Here is a 15,843-nt window from a genome sequence, read left to right on the forward strand (position 1 = left end):
ACAGGTGCGAGAAGCCTAGAGAGGCTTCAACAATACATAAGAGCAGAAGCCCTACATCTAGCCACCGCCAAAATGAGCACGGCTGCAACTAAAGATGACATTGCAGGAATCATGGCAGAAATTCGAGCACTGAGGTCGGACATATAAACCTCCATCTCAGAAATCAGGGGAAAAGTGGAATGCATCGAGAGTAAGGTTGAGAACTTGGAGCACAAACAAGTTAAAGCAAACCTAATGGAAAAGAAACTCAGTGCCAGAATGACTGAAATAGAAATGAAAGAAGAATTAGCACTCAAGATGGACGACATGGAAAATAGAGAGCGAAGGTCCAACCTACCAAATAATTGGCCTACTTGAGATAGAAGGTGAAACACCAGCCATGGTCGAGAGAAAGTTCAGGAAATAATAAACCAGCTCTTTGCAATGGACGGGGGCAAACCAGTGCGCATCGAAAGGGCCCACAGAGGAGGTTGGGCATTCGCAGGGCACGCACGGTCGATAGTGGTGGAATTCCTTAGCTACAAAGAAAAAACAGAAGTCCTCCTAAAAGCAAAAAAGAAGCAGGACATACTGTTCCAGGGCTCAAAAATTAAGGTATTTCAAGACCTATCAAATTTCACCCTGAGCAGAAGGAGAGCGTGCAAGCCTCTTACCACGTGGCTAACGGAAAAGAAAAGAGGTACAGGTGGGGATACCCCTTTGACCTCACCTTTGAGGTTAAGGGAGAGGAATATCGAGTGGTGACCCTTGAGGCCGCAAAGCAGGTATTGAAGCATCTAACAGATCAGGACGACAGAGCCCTGGCCAGGCCGAGTCAGGACCAGGCCCCAAAAGCTCAAGAAACAGTCAGACCCGGACAATGGCAAAAACGATCCAAAGCTGATAGAAAATATGCCAAACAAAGTCCAGAGTCACCAACAAAGCCCCCATGAAGACACAATAAAGGCAAAAACACACTCACATAAGGAAGAAAAAGGATTCGCAAAAGAAGCCGCCCATGAGGGTTGAGTCATAAACCTAGTGGCCCTCGATTTCAAGAGTGCGTCTCAGCCCACAGAACCTTGGCTATTCACAATGACCGCGGTTCAGTTACAGGGTGATTTTTCGTTCACAGTTCAATTAAAGGGGTTAATGGGGTTAATAGGTCAGGCAGAAGAGAAAAGGGGGGAGACACACTGATGGGCAGGCGAACACAAGATACTAAGGGTGCAAAACAACAATCCAAACACAACGCTGGCCAGGGAAGAAGGGTAAGAGCAGGGCGGGACCTGATGTAAGGATGGCTACTCTAATCAAACCTAGACGAGAGATAGGGACCTTGAAATTAGACACGCTCAACTTTAAAGGGCTCAACTCGCCCACCAAAAGGTCACTAGTGACAAGAGAACTGGATAGAGCAGACCTGGACCTGCTCTTTATCCAAGAAACTAGGCTCAAAGCAGGAGAAGAAAAGCCACTGAGAGGGAGAGGAGTGGGGCAAACATAGTGGGCCTCAGCAGACCACAAGAGAGGGGGGTGGGCCTAATACTGCATAAGAGGTTCAAGTTAGAAAACCCGGTGGTACAATCATTGAAGGAAGGGAGACTCCTCATAGTACAGGGAGAATGGGGGAACTCACCTATAACTCTTGCAGGGGCTTACACTCCAAATCAGGGCCAAGGGGATTTCAACGAAGAAGCCCTGGCAACAATAGTGGTAGATTTTAAAGCATGGGCAGAACCCCGAATGGACAGACAAGCAACACAGGCGATAATCAAAAGCCCTCCATAAGGAGGATTGTAGCATATTTCAAAACTGTATCTGGGGAGCTGATTTGGTGGACGTCTGGAGGGCAGTTAACCCGAGTAAAAAGGGATACACTTTCAGATCCGCTGTCCACGGAACGTTCACCAGAATCGATTACCTGATGGCGACCAGGGAAATTAGCCAAGCAATCAGGAGCAGTGAAATCCGCCCAATAGGATGGTCAGACCATGACATGGTCACAGCAACAATAGAGATGGAAGGGCTAAATCAGTGGGAAACTAAGTGGAGGTGTAACAAATTCCTTCTAAATGATAAGGTGTACTCCCAGGAACTAGACAAGGCTATACAGGAGTACTTTCAGATTAATGATAATGGGGAGATCGGGATCAAAACAGCAAAGGAAGCAGGAAAAGCGGTCTGGAGGGGGCACCTGATGAAACAAGGGGCCCTGAGAAAAAGAGAAAGGAAGCTGCAGGAGGAGAAGCTAGGGAAAGACATTGCATACCTAGAAGAGAGAAATTGCACACCTTGGATTCTTACAGAGAGGACCACTTGGAAATGTTAAAGCAGAAAAGGGAAGAGTTAAAGGCACTAGGAAAGAGCGATGTCATGAGAAAACTGATGTTCTTGAAGCAGAAGTTCTATGAAAAAGGGGACAGGGCTGATACGATGCTGGCCAATAGACTGAGAGCCCAGAGAGCAGAAAGATGGGTGGACAAGATCAAAACAGAAGTGGGAGGCTGGATATACTCCCCAGAAGGAATAGCCAACCAATTTGCCAAATACTATACAAAACAGTATACGTTAGAGGGAGATAGGGATGAAGTAGAGATGGGGGAATATATACAAATATCAAGTCTTAGCCGCCTAACACACACAGAGCGCGCCCTCCTTGAATCCCTAATAACTCCTGAAGAAGTAGAAGCAGCAATAAAATGCCTCCCACACAGTGGAGCCCCAGGTGAAGATGGCTACACGATGGGCTTTTACAAACACTTCATAAAGACTTTGGCCCAGCACCTTGCCAGACTATTCAACCGTATACAGGAGTCAGGCCAAGCCCACCCTCATTTTCAGTACCGCACATAGTAGTGCTCCCCAAAGCAGAAAGAGATCCCACTGCATCCAAATCCTATCGGCCAATCTCACTGCTGAATACCAATGCCAGGGTATATGCAAGAGTCCTGGCCATGCGCATGGAAGATCTAATGCCCCGCCTGATACAACCCGACTAGTTGGGCTTCATTAAAGGGAGACAAGGGTCCAATGCTATGAGGAAATCCCTGGACATCATGGATCACTCTAAAAGAATAGCTGGGGACCACGCACTCCTTACTGTCGACTCAGAAAAAGCCTTCGACAGGGTGCAGTGGGCTTTCCTTTGGGCTGTTTTGAGAAACATGGAATTTGGAGAACGTCTCCTAACATGGGTGCAAGCAATATACGAAGCTCCAAGGGGCACAGTGGTGGTGAACAACAAACTCTCGCAAAAATTCTCTCTGACCAGGGGAACTAGACAGAGTTGTCCTTTGTCACCACTTCTTTACGCCCTATCAATTGAACTGCTCGGCAACGCAATAAGGAGCGATCCCACTATGAAGGGAATTGAGGTGGGAGACACAGAATATAAACTGGCCATGTTTCCGGGCAATATAAAGATCTACTTGGCAGATCCCAGCACCTCGATACCGGGGGTACTAAGAACCCTGAAAGAATTTGGTAAATGGGTGGAGCTAAAGGTAAATGAGGAAAAATCATCCCTCTTCACATACATGGCCCCAATGGACCCCAGAGATAAAAGCATTTTCACAGGTGGAATACCTACTATGCAACAAGCCTTGAAGTATCTGGGGATAAGAATCACCAAAGACCTTGATGACCTCTACAAGGATGACCTGCCCCCGCTAGTGCTGGAACTAACAAAGGACTTGGAGAGGTGGGAAAAACTCACAATATCATGGCTATGCCGCCTTAACGCCATAGAAATGGTCATCCCTCCAAAACTCATGCATCAATACCACATGCTACCGATCGTAATCCCTGCTTTGCACTTTAACGAGTTGAAAGTCATGTTTATGAGATTCCTGTGGCAGGGCAAAAAACAACGAATTGCTTATGACACGCTAATCCAACGAAAGGAAAAGGGAGGAGCAGGATTGCCTGACCCCTATGCTTATTACTGTGCTGCCCAATACCGTGCCCTCATCCCACACCTGAGAGGAGATGTGCATAAACAATGGGTGGCCATCGAGAACCACCCACTTAGACCGGTATCTCTTGGTCAGTGGCTATGGGCCGCAAAAAGTTGTTTCCCAATAGTGTATTAAAACACATTGCAATGGGCCCGCTTATGAAAATGTGGTGGAACAAAAAAGAGACTAAAGGCTCACAACCTGGCCTTTTCCGTTGAGCTGTATCTGAGCTCCACACATTAGAGACAGAATCCAAGAACCAAATCACTATCAGGAATGGTATGAAGCGGGCCTAGAAAGAGTGGGGCAAATCCTGAAGCGAGACGATGCATATCAATCCAAGACTTGGAAGGAGGGCTACAAATGGGATCCCTCTGTGTGTTGAAGTACCTGCAACTAAAAGGGGTGCTCACAACACCATCATGGAAGGGTGTGGTCCAAAGAGACCTCACCAGCTTTGAACGTATACTTAGTGAGGCTCACTCGAGTAAAGGCCTCACCTCCCGTCTATACAAAGCCCTGACAATGGAACGGAAAAATAACCTGCAGAACCTCAAAAAGAGATGGGAGAAAGACTTAGGCCCCCTAATGTCGGATCATGCTATGGTCAAAGATATGCGGAACAGTGCGAAAAATATGCATCTCAGCGCAATAAAGTTACATGGAATAAAGCTTCTGCACAGGTGGCAGTACAACCCCCAGAGACTCTCCAAAATGTTCTATCGGGCTAGCTCCTTCTGCTGGAGGGAATGTGGTAGTCCCGCCAACTACTAGCACATGTGGTGGGCTTGTCCCAAAGCGCAAACGTATTGGAGCGAAGTGCTGGCTTGGATAAGGAACATAGAGGGGATAACCAGGGTCAAAGATCCTAGACTGGTACTGTTCGGACTTGAGGAACAAGAGGGGCGCTGGGTAAGAGTCCTGCACATGATTCACTTCCTTCTGCACGCTGCCAGGGTTTGTATCACGATAGGCTGGAAAGTCAAGACTCTTCTGAGAGAGAAAGCATGGGCCCGAAAAGCAAGAGAACTGTACAAAATGGAGAACATTACAGGGGCCATTCATGAAATATCCCCTAGCAGGGAAATGGAATGGGCTCCCTTCCTCGAGGCCTACAAATGACCAGATCCAAAAAACAACCCGAACCCCATGAACCCTTGCTAAACAAATCGCCCGAGACCCAAAGAGTAATACTCATAACCTATCTTGTCTCCAGTGAGGAGGGATGGCGGGGGGGGGGATGGAGGAGGGGTGGGTGTTGCAATTAAGTTAAAAGTTAAATGTTAGACAAGCTGGTATTTTTTCCGAGCTGATTAATTGAGCTTTGTTATGCAAATGTATGCATATATATGCCTTGAAAACAATCAATAAAATCAATTTTGAAAAAAAAGAAAATTGTTTCAGCATTATCCGCTGCCCCCATTGCATTGTGTGCCTTATATGCCCTGAACTGTGCTGCCACCATGCACCTTTATTCTTTACATTGTTTCAGCATTAGCTGCTGCCCCTATTGCATTGTGTGCCTTGTATGCTTTGAACTGTACTGCCACCACGCTCCCTTCTGCGTTGTACTCCCCCTACTCCCCAACATCAGCAGCACCGGTACTGCCACCTATAGCTGTAAATTATCCCCTAGCAAACACCTATCCCACGCAGACTAGAACTGCCCTACTTTCCATGATTTTTACTAGACTGCACACAGCACTCCCTCGAATGGCCCTTTTTTGCAGAACCATTCTTATAATGGTTACCTACCCCCTACGGTTCCATGTGATAATATCCCTGCAAAAATATTGCCATACAAGAATGTCACCAAATTTGTGCAGCGATATTACCCCATGAAACCTGCGAGGGACACCCCTGCAACCCTCATATATTTTAAAAGGGAGCGGGGGACACCCCCGCAACCCCTGAACCCATTTACCCCAAATATTATCCCCACTAATAATATTGCCAGTGTCCAGTCATTTGATCGAATACAAAGGATCGAATGACAAAAAGGATCAAAGAACAATTTTTTCGAATGCATTTTTTTTGTTTTGTTTTTAAAAAAATTGAAAATAGATTAAAAAACATTTTTGAAAGAAAACGGAGGGTTGGGGGGAACCCCCCATAAAAAAAAATACAAATAAAAAAAATGCATTCGACCATTTTATTTTGTGGTCCTTTTGACTCGAAAAAATGGCATTCGATCCTTTGTATTTCGACCCTTTCACCTATAACCAATATTGCCTATGGCCGTTACCAGCAACCATATATATTGCAATATTATTGGTGGGGATAATATTACCTGATACCCCCCTACACCATTAACTCTAAAAATCTTCCACCATCAACCCAGCTCAACCATCAACTTGCGAGCTTGAAATTATCACCCACCCGTACAGACCTAGTTCCATTGACCCCAGAGGAATGGATCTGCCGCTTTGCTATCCTACCTACGCCACTGATCCCATGTCCACTTACTACTAGGAATGCTACACTAGGGTCTTGCTTCCTCTTCAAGGAACCAAAAAACAGGCTATCCACTCCCAAGATCGCCATTAAGTCCTCCAATGCCCACTCACCCATCAACAAAGTGCCAGATAGCACTCCTCCCACACCACCCCATCAACATTCACCTGTCTTTCCAGCCATCAAAGGAGCCCTTATCAACGCTCGATCGTTAGCAGCCCATGCCCTTGACATTGCTGACTATATCACATCCACCAACTGGACTTTGTGGCCATATCCAACATATGGCTTAACCCAGCCTCTGGGCCTGCAGTAACATTAGCCCTCCCTGATAACTACACCATCATTAGAGCCGATAGAGCCATAGGTAAAGGGGGAGGCATTGCTTTTATTGGTAAAACCCACCTCGGCCTGAGAGAGTTCTCCAGCACACCATTAACATCTGCCGAGCTACTCTCATTAAACTACCTCTCACTCCCAACCGGACCTTACTTCTACATCTTATCTATCGGCCGCCCAGCCCCATATCCTCCTTTGAGGAGGACATTTCTACTCTCCTAACTCAAAACACTAAACCCAGCTCACAGATCATCCTACTAGGTGACCTAAACCTTGGACTTCACGACCCAAAAGATACGAACGCCTCTGCCCTTGAGAATACCTTCTCACAACTCGGATTCAAACTTAACATTACGGTACCCATCCACAATAAAGGTAGGACTCTAGATTGGCTAGAAGACCTCAATTGCCCTATCACCATCCTAATAAATGAACCACTTGCCTGGTCAGACCACCACGGCATCACATTCTCTATACAGAAGAAACCCTCCATCAACATAGGAGTAACCCTTTCCCCTCCCACCTTGTCCAGAAACAAGCGTAACTTAACTATAGAACACCTATTACCGCTATTACAGTCCATCACCAACTCACCCATCGTTGACAAGGAGCCCGCCATGCTAGTGGAAAGGTACAACAACACCCTGGAGCAAGCAATAAACAATATCGCTCCCGTAAAGCTTTGAAAAGTCAAACTCACAACCCACCTAAATAATTGGTTTGCAGCACACATAAAATCACTCCGTAATGAAAAGAGAGCAGCTGAAACCATTTGGAGAAAATCCCCCTCCACCACCATCAAAGAACATTTTGTTGCTGCGGCCACAAAGTATAAAACTGCCATTCTTAGCACAAAAAGGGAAATCTACAATGAAAGAATCCAGAACTCTAAATCAAATACTAAGGACGTCTTTGCTATACTCAGGGAACTAGAGTCACCAGCTGCCCCTGCTGACACGTGCCTGAAAGACACTGCCTGGTGTGCTAATATACAGAAGGCTCTATCAGATAAAATAACACTATTACAAACTAAAATTGACACAAAAAGAAAATAACCTGCCTATTAATAACAACATTTTGGGAACCCACGTCCACCAAAGCCCACTATGTAACCCCTTCCAATTCACACCTGTCTCCATCAAGGAAGTAGAAAACATAATTCTTGGGATAAAACCCTCTAACTGCCAAGGTGATCTCTGTCCAGCATCGATCATCAAGGATGGCGCTAGAGAACTAGCACCATTTATTACAGCATTGATAAACTCATCCTTCAAAAACTGCTCAGTACCCGATAATCTCAAAGAAGCATGGGTCAGAACGCTTCTAAAAAAACCTAACCTAGATCCCAGCATCCCCACCAATTATAGGCAACAACGGCCCCCCTTCCTTCTAAAAATTCTAGACCGCGCAAATCCAGAAACACTTGGAAGATAATGATCTACTAGGTCTATGTCAGTCTGGTTTCAGACCCAGACACAGCACTGAGACAGCCCTCTTAGATCTAAAGATACAGATGGATGACTCAAAGGACCTGGGCAAACTAGTCATCCTCCTACTCTTGGATCTCTCAGCAGCCTTCAACCTTGTCGACCATAAAATCCTGACTAAGCACCTAACCTCAGCAGCAGCCTTCTCACTGAACGCTGCTAGCTGGATACAATCCTTCCTCTCAAACTGTCACGACCTTGGTCTTGCGCGGAGGTAGCACGTACACCTAGCTCCCCGTTGGGTCTTGGGGCCTGGAGTGTTAACAACACAGGCTTCCTTGGCCCTTCGGGGAAAGAGGGTTAGGGTCCGCTGGTTGGATAGGAAGGGTGGTTAGGAAAACCGGGTAAAAGGGTAGGAAAGGGAAATGGGAGGGTTAGGGAAGGTTTGAGAGGATTCAATGTGATGCCCCTTCTGGGGTTTCGTAAAACTGCTGAATCTCCGCCCATTCACTCCTTCACTAGCATACATATGCTTAGTTATGAACCTGGATGATACTTCAGCTTGAACCCCACAGTAGAACACAATTGAACCTCATTGATTTTACTACTGTCTTAGTCTTTCCTTAGTGATTAGGCTTAATGAGCATTACTAACATACCCACTGGTCATCCTTTATCAAACATGAACATAGGAACACATACATATGTAAAACAACACTGGTTTAAACAAAAGTAAAGCACTTAGCTTCGGTTGTGCAGCAGGTGACTCGGGGTTAATTCACCAATGTTCTAGTCGTGCTGTGCGAACAACGGAACTCTGCTACAAAGGATCAAAAACAAGAATGAGCTTACATCAATGAATCAGGGTTAATTGCCTCAAATATCACAACTTATGCCGCCGGAAACCCGCTTTCACATATTTAACTCTAAAATGTTAGAAATAGCAAGGGTTAGCAATGCCAGAGTTCCGGCTCGTAAGCTCCGGCTCGTGAGATTAGCAAGGGTTAACAATGCCGGTGCCTCGACTCCGTTAGCTTTCACTGCAGGGTGCGGAGCTGCGCGGCTTCAAATGTAAACAATGCCAGGCTCCGAACCACGTTGTCACGGAATATGATTCCCCCCAGAGCGCTCGGCACACTACGAGTGTTCGAGCTGACAGTGAGCAAACAAAGGAAAGATGCACTTATCTGGAGGGGTGAGCGGGGCCTGCAGAAGTCGCAGGCGGGGTGTGGCCCCGCTGATGGCTACCTGCAGGAGCCCGCTGGGACACGTCTTCTCTCCTCAAGCTCCTGTAGCGCAAGCGGCGTTCCACGTGTTCGCGCTGCACATGCGCGCTCAGTCGGGCATTGTCCTGTAGCTTCCTAGAGGCTCTTGGGCACGCGGGCTGCTGGGAATTGAAGTCCTGATGCTTCTTTTCTTGGTTTTGAGGGCTAGAAGGCTTCTTTGGCACAGTCTAGCTTTCTGCCTACATATGACACAAAGCAAAGTCCTGAAGTAAAGAGGTTTTAACCTCTGTGTAACATTATTCATGTGTTTTCCAACGCCTGCAGTTCTTTGGCATTGCATGCTTCCCCCTACCACCTGAGAAGTCCTGACACAAACAGAACCACCAGAGTCTTCTCACCATCAGCATCTGCTCCGCCAGAGCCCATCAACTGTGAAGTACTGCAAGGATCTTGTGTCTCCCCCACACTCTATAATATATTTAGCAAGCCTCTCTTTGATCATCTTGACAATCTGGGTGTCACCTACACTAATTATGCGGACGACACCCAGATCCTCTTCAGGCTCACTGGTTGCTATATAAATGATACCACAATGATTAACAACATCTACCTATAGATCCAAGCATGGATGACCACCCACAGTCTTTGTTTAAATGATGACAAGACTTAAATCCTAATCATCGGCTCTCAAGCCCGACTTAACCAACTAGACAAATGCTACTCTGCCTTCATCATTGGCAGAAACACCATAAAAGTCTCTAGTGAAGTAAAAACGCTCTTAAAAAACAAGTGAACAGCACTGCATCCACTACGGCCTACACCAACAAATTTATAAATGCCTGTAAACCCTACTTATCAACCAAAAGCCGCTTAACACTAGCCAGAGCACTGATCCTGTTGAAGCTAGACTATTGTAACACCTTATTCCTCGGCTCCTCCTCACGGAACTTAAACAAGCTCCAAGAACTGCAGAACAACGCCTTAAGATCAGCTTTAAACATTCCACGCACTAGCCACATCTCCTCCCTCAGAAGGGATGTACTCTGGCTACCCGTACGTGACAGAATCGCACTACGATCTCTAGTCCTAGTCATCACACACAAATGTCTCTCCAACACAGCACCGAAATACCTCACGGACAAATTCTCTAGAACTCAGTCCGACAGACCCACCAGATCCAATTACCTGAACCGACTCACCATTCTTAATTACAACCTAAAATCGGCTAGAGGGGACTGGCCACCAAGGGGCACACGGATGAGCAACCTTCCTGTGTGAGCTCTCCCCTCAGAGGTCCGTAATGTGATGAGCCCCCACATTACGCCCCCCCTGGATCTATTGCGGTGGAGCAGACGACGGAAGACCCCCCCACCAACCCACAGAAAACCCAACCAAAATCTGACAAATATTGCAGGAGAAACCCGCGTCCGAAGTCTCCCACCCGTGAGGACTGAGGAAGCCTGGGGAGCGCGGGACCTACGTGGCTGGCAACCGAGAGGCCGCAAACGAACTCCCGCTGCCCGAGGAGCTCTGAGTGAGTGTGCAGCGTCCCACCCCCCCTACACACCCTCTCAGGATATTTTAATCCGGCCACCAAACGGACACATCTGCGGGGCGGGGGACCCGGCAGCGTTGGCCTGGTGAACCCCCTCGGAGGAACCCTTCTCCCGAGGTCTGCCGGGGTCCCCGAGGTCTCGCCCTATCATACGGGCTCTCTTTCCGGCCTCGGGCCGCGTCATGGCTGCGGCGGGCCCCCATCCAGGGCAGCGCAACGTAGGCGCTCTGACCCCTGCGGGCGTGCCCCGGGTGCCTGTCTGCGCCGGATGCGGCTGCGGCCTCCTGCCGGAGCGGAGGCGTGGGCCTGCTCCCGAACGCCCAAACCAAGGGTGCGCAATACCTACCTGCTTGCCTCCAACTCCGCAGGGGCACGAGAGTGCTGTATGCCCTGCGCTCTGATTGCATTCTGGACAGTTTCTTAATGATTAAATCTGCCTATTTTGGACCAAGCAGTTTTCAATGACTTTTAACAAAGCACAACACTTTTATAAGGAAACCTCCCACCCAGGACTGCTCCAGTAGCACAACGCACTGCTCTTGCCCTGTACACTGTTAATGGAGTGGTTTTCCTCAGAGAAAAGAGCAGTACCCCAGGTCTGGGAGCACCAAGAGGATTCCACTAGCAGGAAATAAGTACGAATTGCTCCAATTTAGAGGCAATAAGGGACGCTTCCCGGAAGACTATACTCCCGCACTGTGCAGGGCTCCCCCGGCCCTCCCACAAGCACCCCAGAGCATTGCGGCCCACCCCAACCCAGCAGCCAAATAGCCTCCATTGCCAATGGTACACCGGAACTCCGGTTCTTTACAACAACCCAGGGGTACCACCAACCAGTGAAAACTAAATCTTACACAGACTGTGCATGGGACTGCGATTCCATATGTCCGCCCCCCCTTGTGGGACGCACCCTCAGACAAACCCCCCATGGGGCAAGCCCTCTTGCACCGTGGATCGCCAATTGAATCCATAAGGCGCCTCTCCAGCCCCTTCACGAGCTGCACAATGATCTGAACACTTGGATCTGCCCTGTTGCCATCGATCCACGCCGCCGCACTGAGGGTAAGGCCCCCGACTTAGGGGCGTGTGCCTCCTCTAACCCAAGAACCATTCTATGAACACACCCTCCCTGGCCCCTGAACAGAAAGCAACAATGGCAACTGATGCCCCGGAAGCGGGGGCCGCTGCCACTAAAGGGGACATAGCTGCATTGTTCTGTGAAATAAAGAATATGGGAGCCAGCCCGGGTGGTAAGATCGACAGGATTACCGAGAGAATGGACAATTTTGAAGAAAGATTGGAAGGTGTCGAGAACAATCAGGCCTCGATTGACACCCTTGAAGCCCAAATGGACACGAGGATACGTAACATTGAAAAAAGGGAGGAGGAGATATGTCTGAAAATGGAGGATTTGGAAAACAGAGAAAGAAGGAATAACCTCCGATGTTTCGGAATCCCAAAGTCCGAGGGAGAAACCGAAGACTCACTCAAAACCACAATACATAACATCATAAAAATTCTAATGGCAGATGAAGAGATAGACGAGCCCAAAACTGAACGGATCCACAGGGCAGGTGGACCCCCGGGTGGCCCGCGTTCTGTCCTGGCAAGATTCCACCGATAGCAGGAGAGAAATAGGATCCTGCCGAAGGCCAGAGCCAGGGACTGGCTCACAATGGGGGGTGCCCAAATCACTATCTTCCAGGATCTATCGTCGCTCACTTTAGCGTTAAGGCGCCTCTGCAGTCCCTTGACGAAATGGCTCAAAGAGCAGGGCACAAGATATAGGTGGGGTACCCCTTTTCCCTCACATTTGAACACGGCAGCACAAAGGTGATCCTTCGATCCGAGGAAGATATCAAGGACTGCATTGCAGACATTCTCGGAACAGCCCCAAGAGAAGGTGAAAGAGGCGAGACTGAACACGCCGGAATGCGGTGGGAACTCCAGGGCCCTAGAAGAAAAAGAGTGAAAGGATCAAGAAAATATAGACGCCCAAACAACACACCCGAAAACGGAAAATGAAGATGGATCTCATGAACCTTGCGAACCAACGGATTGAAATCCACGATTGAAATGTTCAGAAACAGTCACTCATTGGTACAGAGCGATATGATCGCTGTCTGGACGGCAGTGCCCGGCCGCAGAGCCCCCCCCCTGAAGTAAAGGGGGAAACGCACTTCCGAAGAAAGGGCCAGAGAACACACGTATCATTACACCTTTGTTTCTTCTTTATTGTTATTGTTAAAATATATGATGTAGGGGGGGAGGGGGGAGAAGGGGGCTCAATTGTATGTCACAATGGTATATTCGAACGTGACTGTGAGGCAACAGTCCCCACTGGTGGTCCGATACTGGACTGAACATTCTCACCACGTCCGAGTCGGACACCGTTAAAGTCCTGAAAATGGCACATCTACAGTTCTTGGGTTCATTTGAATGCCATCAACTCAGGAAGGGGGGGGAGAGAAACTTGGGAAAAGTAGTAGCACCATCTGAACGAATCCACAATATCAACGACTGTGTGGGACTGAGAACACTTGTCTGGCCGCTGAAAGTGAGCAAATGCCCCAATGACACCCAACGATGGCACCACCTGATGAACGCAAATTGAGGGACTCGCTCAGAGTGGGGACCATCAATGTGAAAGGCCTGAACTCGCCAACCAAGAGGTCATTGGTACTCAGGGTATTTCGTAGATCCAATATTGACATACTCCTCCTGCAGGAGACCAAGTTTGCCAAAGGGGAGGAGCGAAGCATCCTGGGGAAGCGGGGAGGCCTGGAGTTTTGGGGTTCAGGCCCACTCAGGAAAGGAGGAGTCGGAATCCTACTCAGGAAGAGAATCAAATTTGAAGTGGAAAAGACATGATCCAACGTGGGGGGGCCGTACTCTCTTGATAACAGGAAAAATAGCAAAAGTGAAAGTAACGATTGCCACAGTATATGCACCCAACACTGGACAGACCGCATTTCTTGAGAAGACGATCCCTAAAATAATGTTAGAAGCCACAGGGCATATCATCCTGGGAGGAGACTTCAACCAATGGGCTGACCCGGATAAAGACTGGAAACCGGGTAAACCCGAAACGAGAAACCAATATAAGGGAGGGCGCACCGAGCTTGCTGAAATAATGGATCTGTACGACATGAAGGATGTGTGGAGAATTATGCACCCCAGCGAAAGCGGATACACCTTCTATTCAAACCCCCACCACACATTTACACGTATTGACTACATATATCTCACAAGCGACCTCACAACCACTACACAACATTCAGACATCATCCCGATAACCTGGTCGGACCACGACATGGTTCTGGCAGACATCACCTGGGCGGACCTACTTGTTATGGGAGGGAAGTGGCGGTGTAATGAGACCCTCTGGAAGGATTTGGTTTTCAAAACTGTTATGGAGACCGAAATTGATGAATATTTTAAAATGAACAATGACGGGGAAGTTTCCAAACAAATGGTCTGGGAGGCTGGGAAGGCCACATGGAGTGGTATTTTAATACGAGAGGGGTCACCCAAGAAAAGGGAGCGGAAGATCATAGAACAAAGGCTATGGACTGAAATATGTCAATTAGAGGGAGAGATAAGGAAAGACCCTAAGGTAGACCCTGATAGAATGAAAACAGCCCAACAAAAGTGGGATGAACTACGGCTGTTCGAACATGACCAAGTAGTACGCAAATTGCAGTTTCTAAAACAGAAATTCTATGAAAAAGGAGACAAGGCAGACGCTCTATTAGCCGCCAGACTTAGAGAACAAAGAGCAGAACGCAAGGTAAACGAAATAATTGAGGACTCCGCCTCCGCTCCCCATACCCCCTGCACCATCCCAGAATCTTTTGCCAATTTCTATGAGAAGCTATACACCTCTGAAATTACCCCTGGCCAGTTAGATATAAACTCGTATCTATCTCCAATCACCATGCCCACAATAACGCACGTAGAAACCGAGCTCCTCGACTCCCCAATTATTGAACAGGAGATCCAAGACGCAATCAAAAGGTTAACACTGGGCAAATCTCCGGGGGAGGATGGTTAAACTGCTGGTTTCTATAAAACTTTTACTAAGCAATTAACGCCTTTCCTAACAGAATTATTTAACGAAATAATAGAGACAGGCGTGGCACCGGACGCCTTCAAAAAGGCACTGATAACAGTGACCCCCCAAGGAAGGGAGAGACCCTAAATACTGTGGATCATACCGCCCTATTTCCCTCCTTAACCTTGATGCCAAAATCTACGCTAGGGTAATAGCCGCCAGACTGGAAACGTTTATGCCCCGCCTGGTCCATCCAGATCAGGTCGGGTTTATACTGGGGAGACATGGAGCTGACTCCATGCGCAAAACACTACATCTCATCCACGTGGCCCACAATCTCCCCAACGACCCTGTCCTATTGTCAATAGACGCAGAGAAGACCTTTGATAGGGTGGAGTGGGAATTTCTGGGAGCAGTCCTGCAGAAGGTTGGAATAGGCCCAAGAACTAGAAAGGGAATAGAAGCAATATATACATCCCACAAGGCATCGACATTTGTAAACTGAGAATACTCCAGATGGTTTGAATTGAAATGCGGGACTAGACAGGGAAGCCCCATCTCTGCAATCCTATTTGCACTCTCGTTAGAACCCCTGGCACAAAAGATGAGAGCTGACCCTTTGATAGAGGGGATGCAGCTAGGGCCTAAAGAATACAAAGAAGCACTCTATGCAGACGACATTCTCCTTCACATGACTAACCCCTCAGAGTCCATCCCTCACGCCCTGGAACTAATGGACGAATATCGCCAATTCTCCGGGATCAAAGTAAATAGGACCAAGTCCATTTTGTTCCCCCTCCAAGGAACCGCAGAAGGGAATGACACCAAGTTTCTCCCGTTAGGCCTTAACC

Source organism: Ambystoma mexicanum, chromosome 7p (assembly GCF_040938575.1).
Source record: "Ambystoma mexicanum isolate Mex_15411 chromosome 7p, UKY_AmexF1_1, whole genome shotgun sequence".
NCBI classification, from domain to species: domain Eukaryota; kingdom Metazoa; phylum Chordata; class Amphibia; order Caudata; family Ambystomatidae; genus Ambystoma; species Ambystoma mexicanum.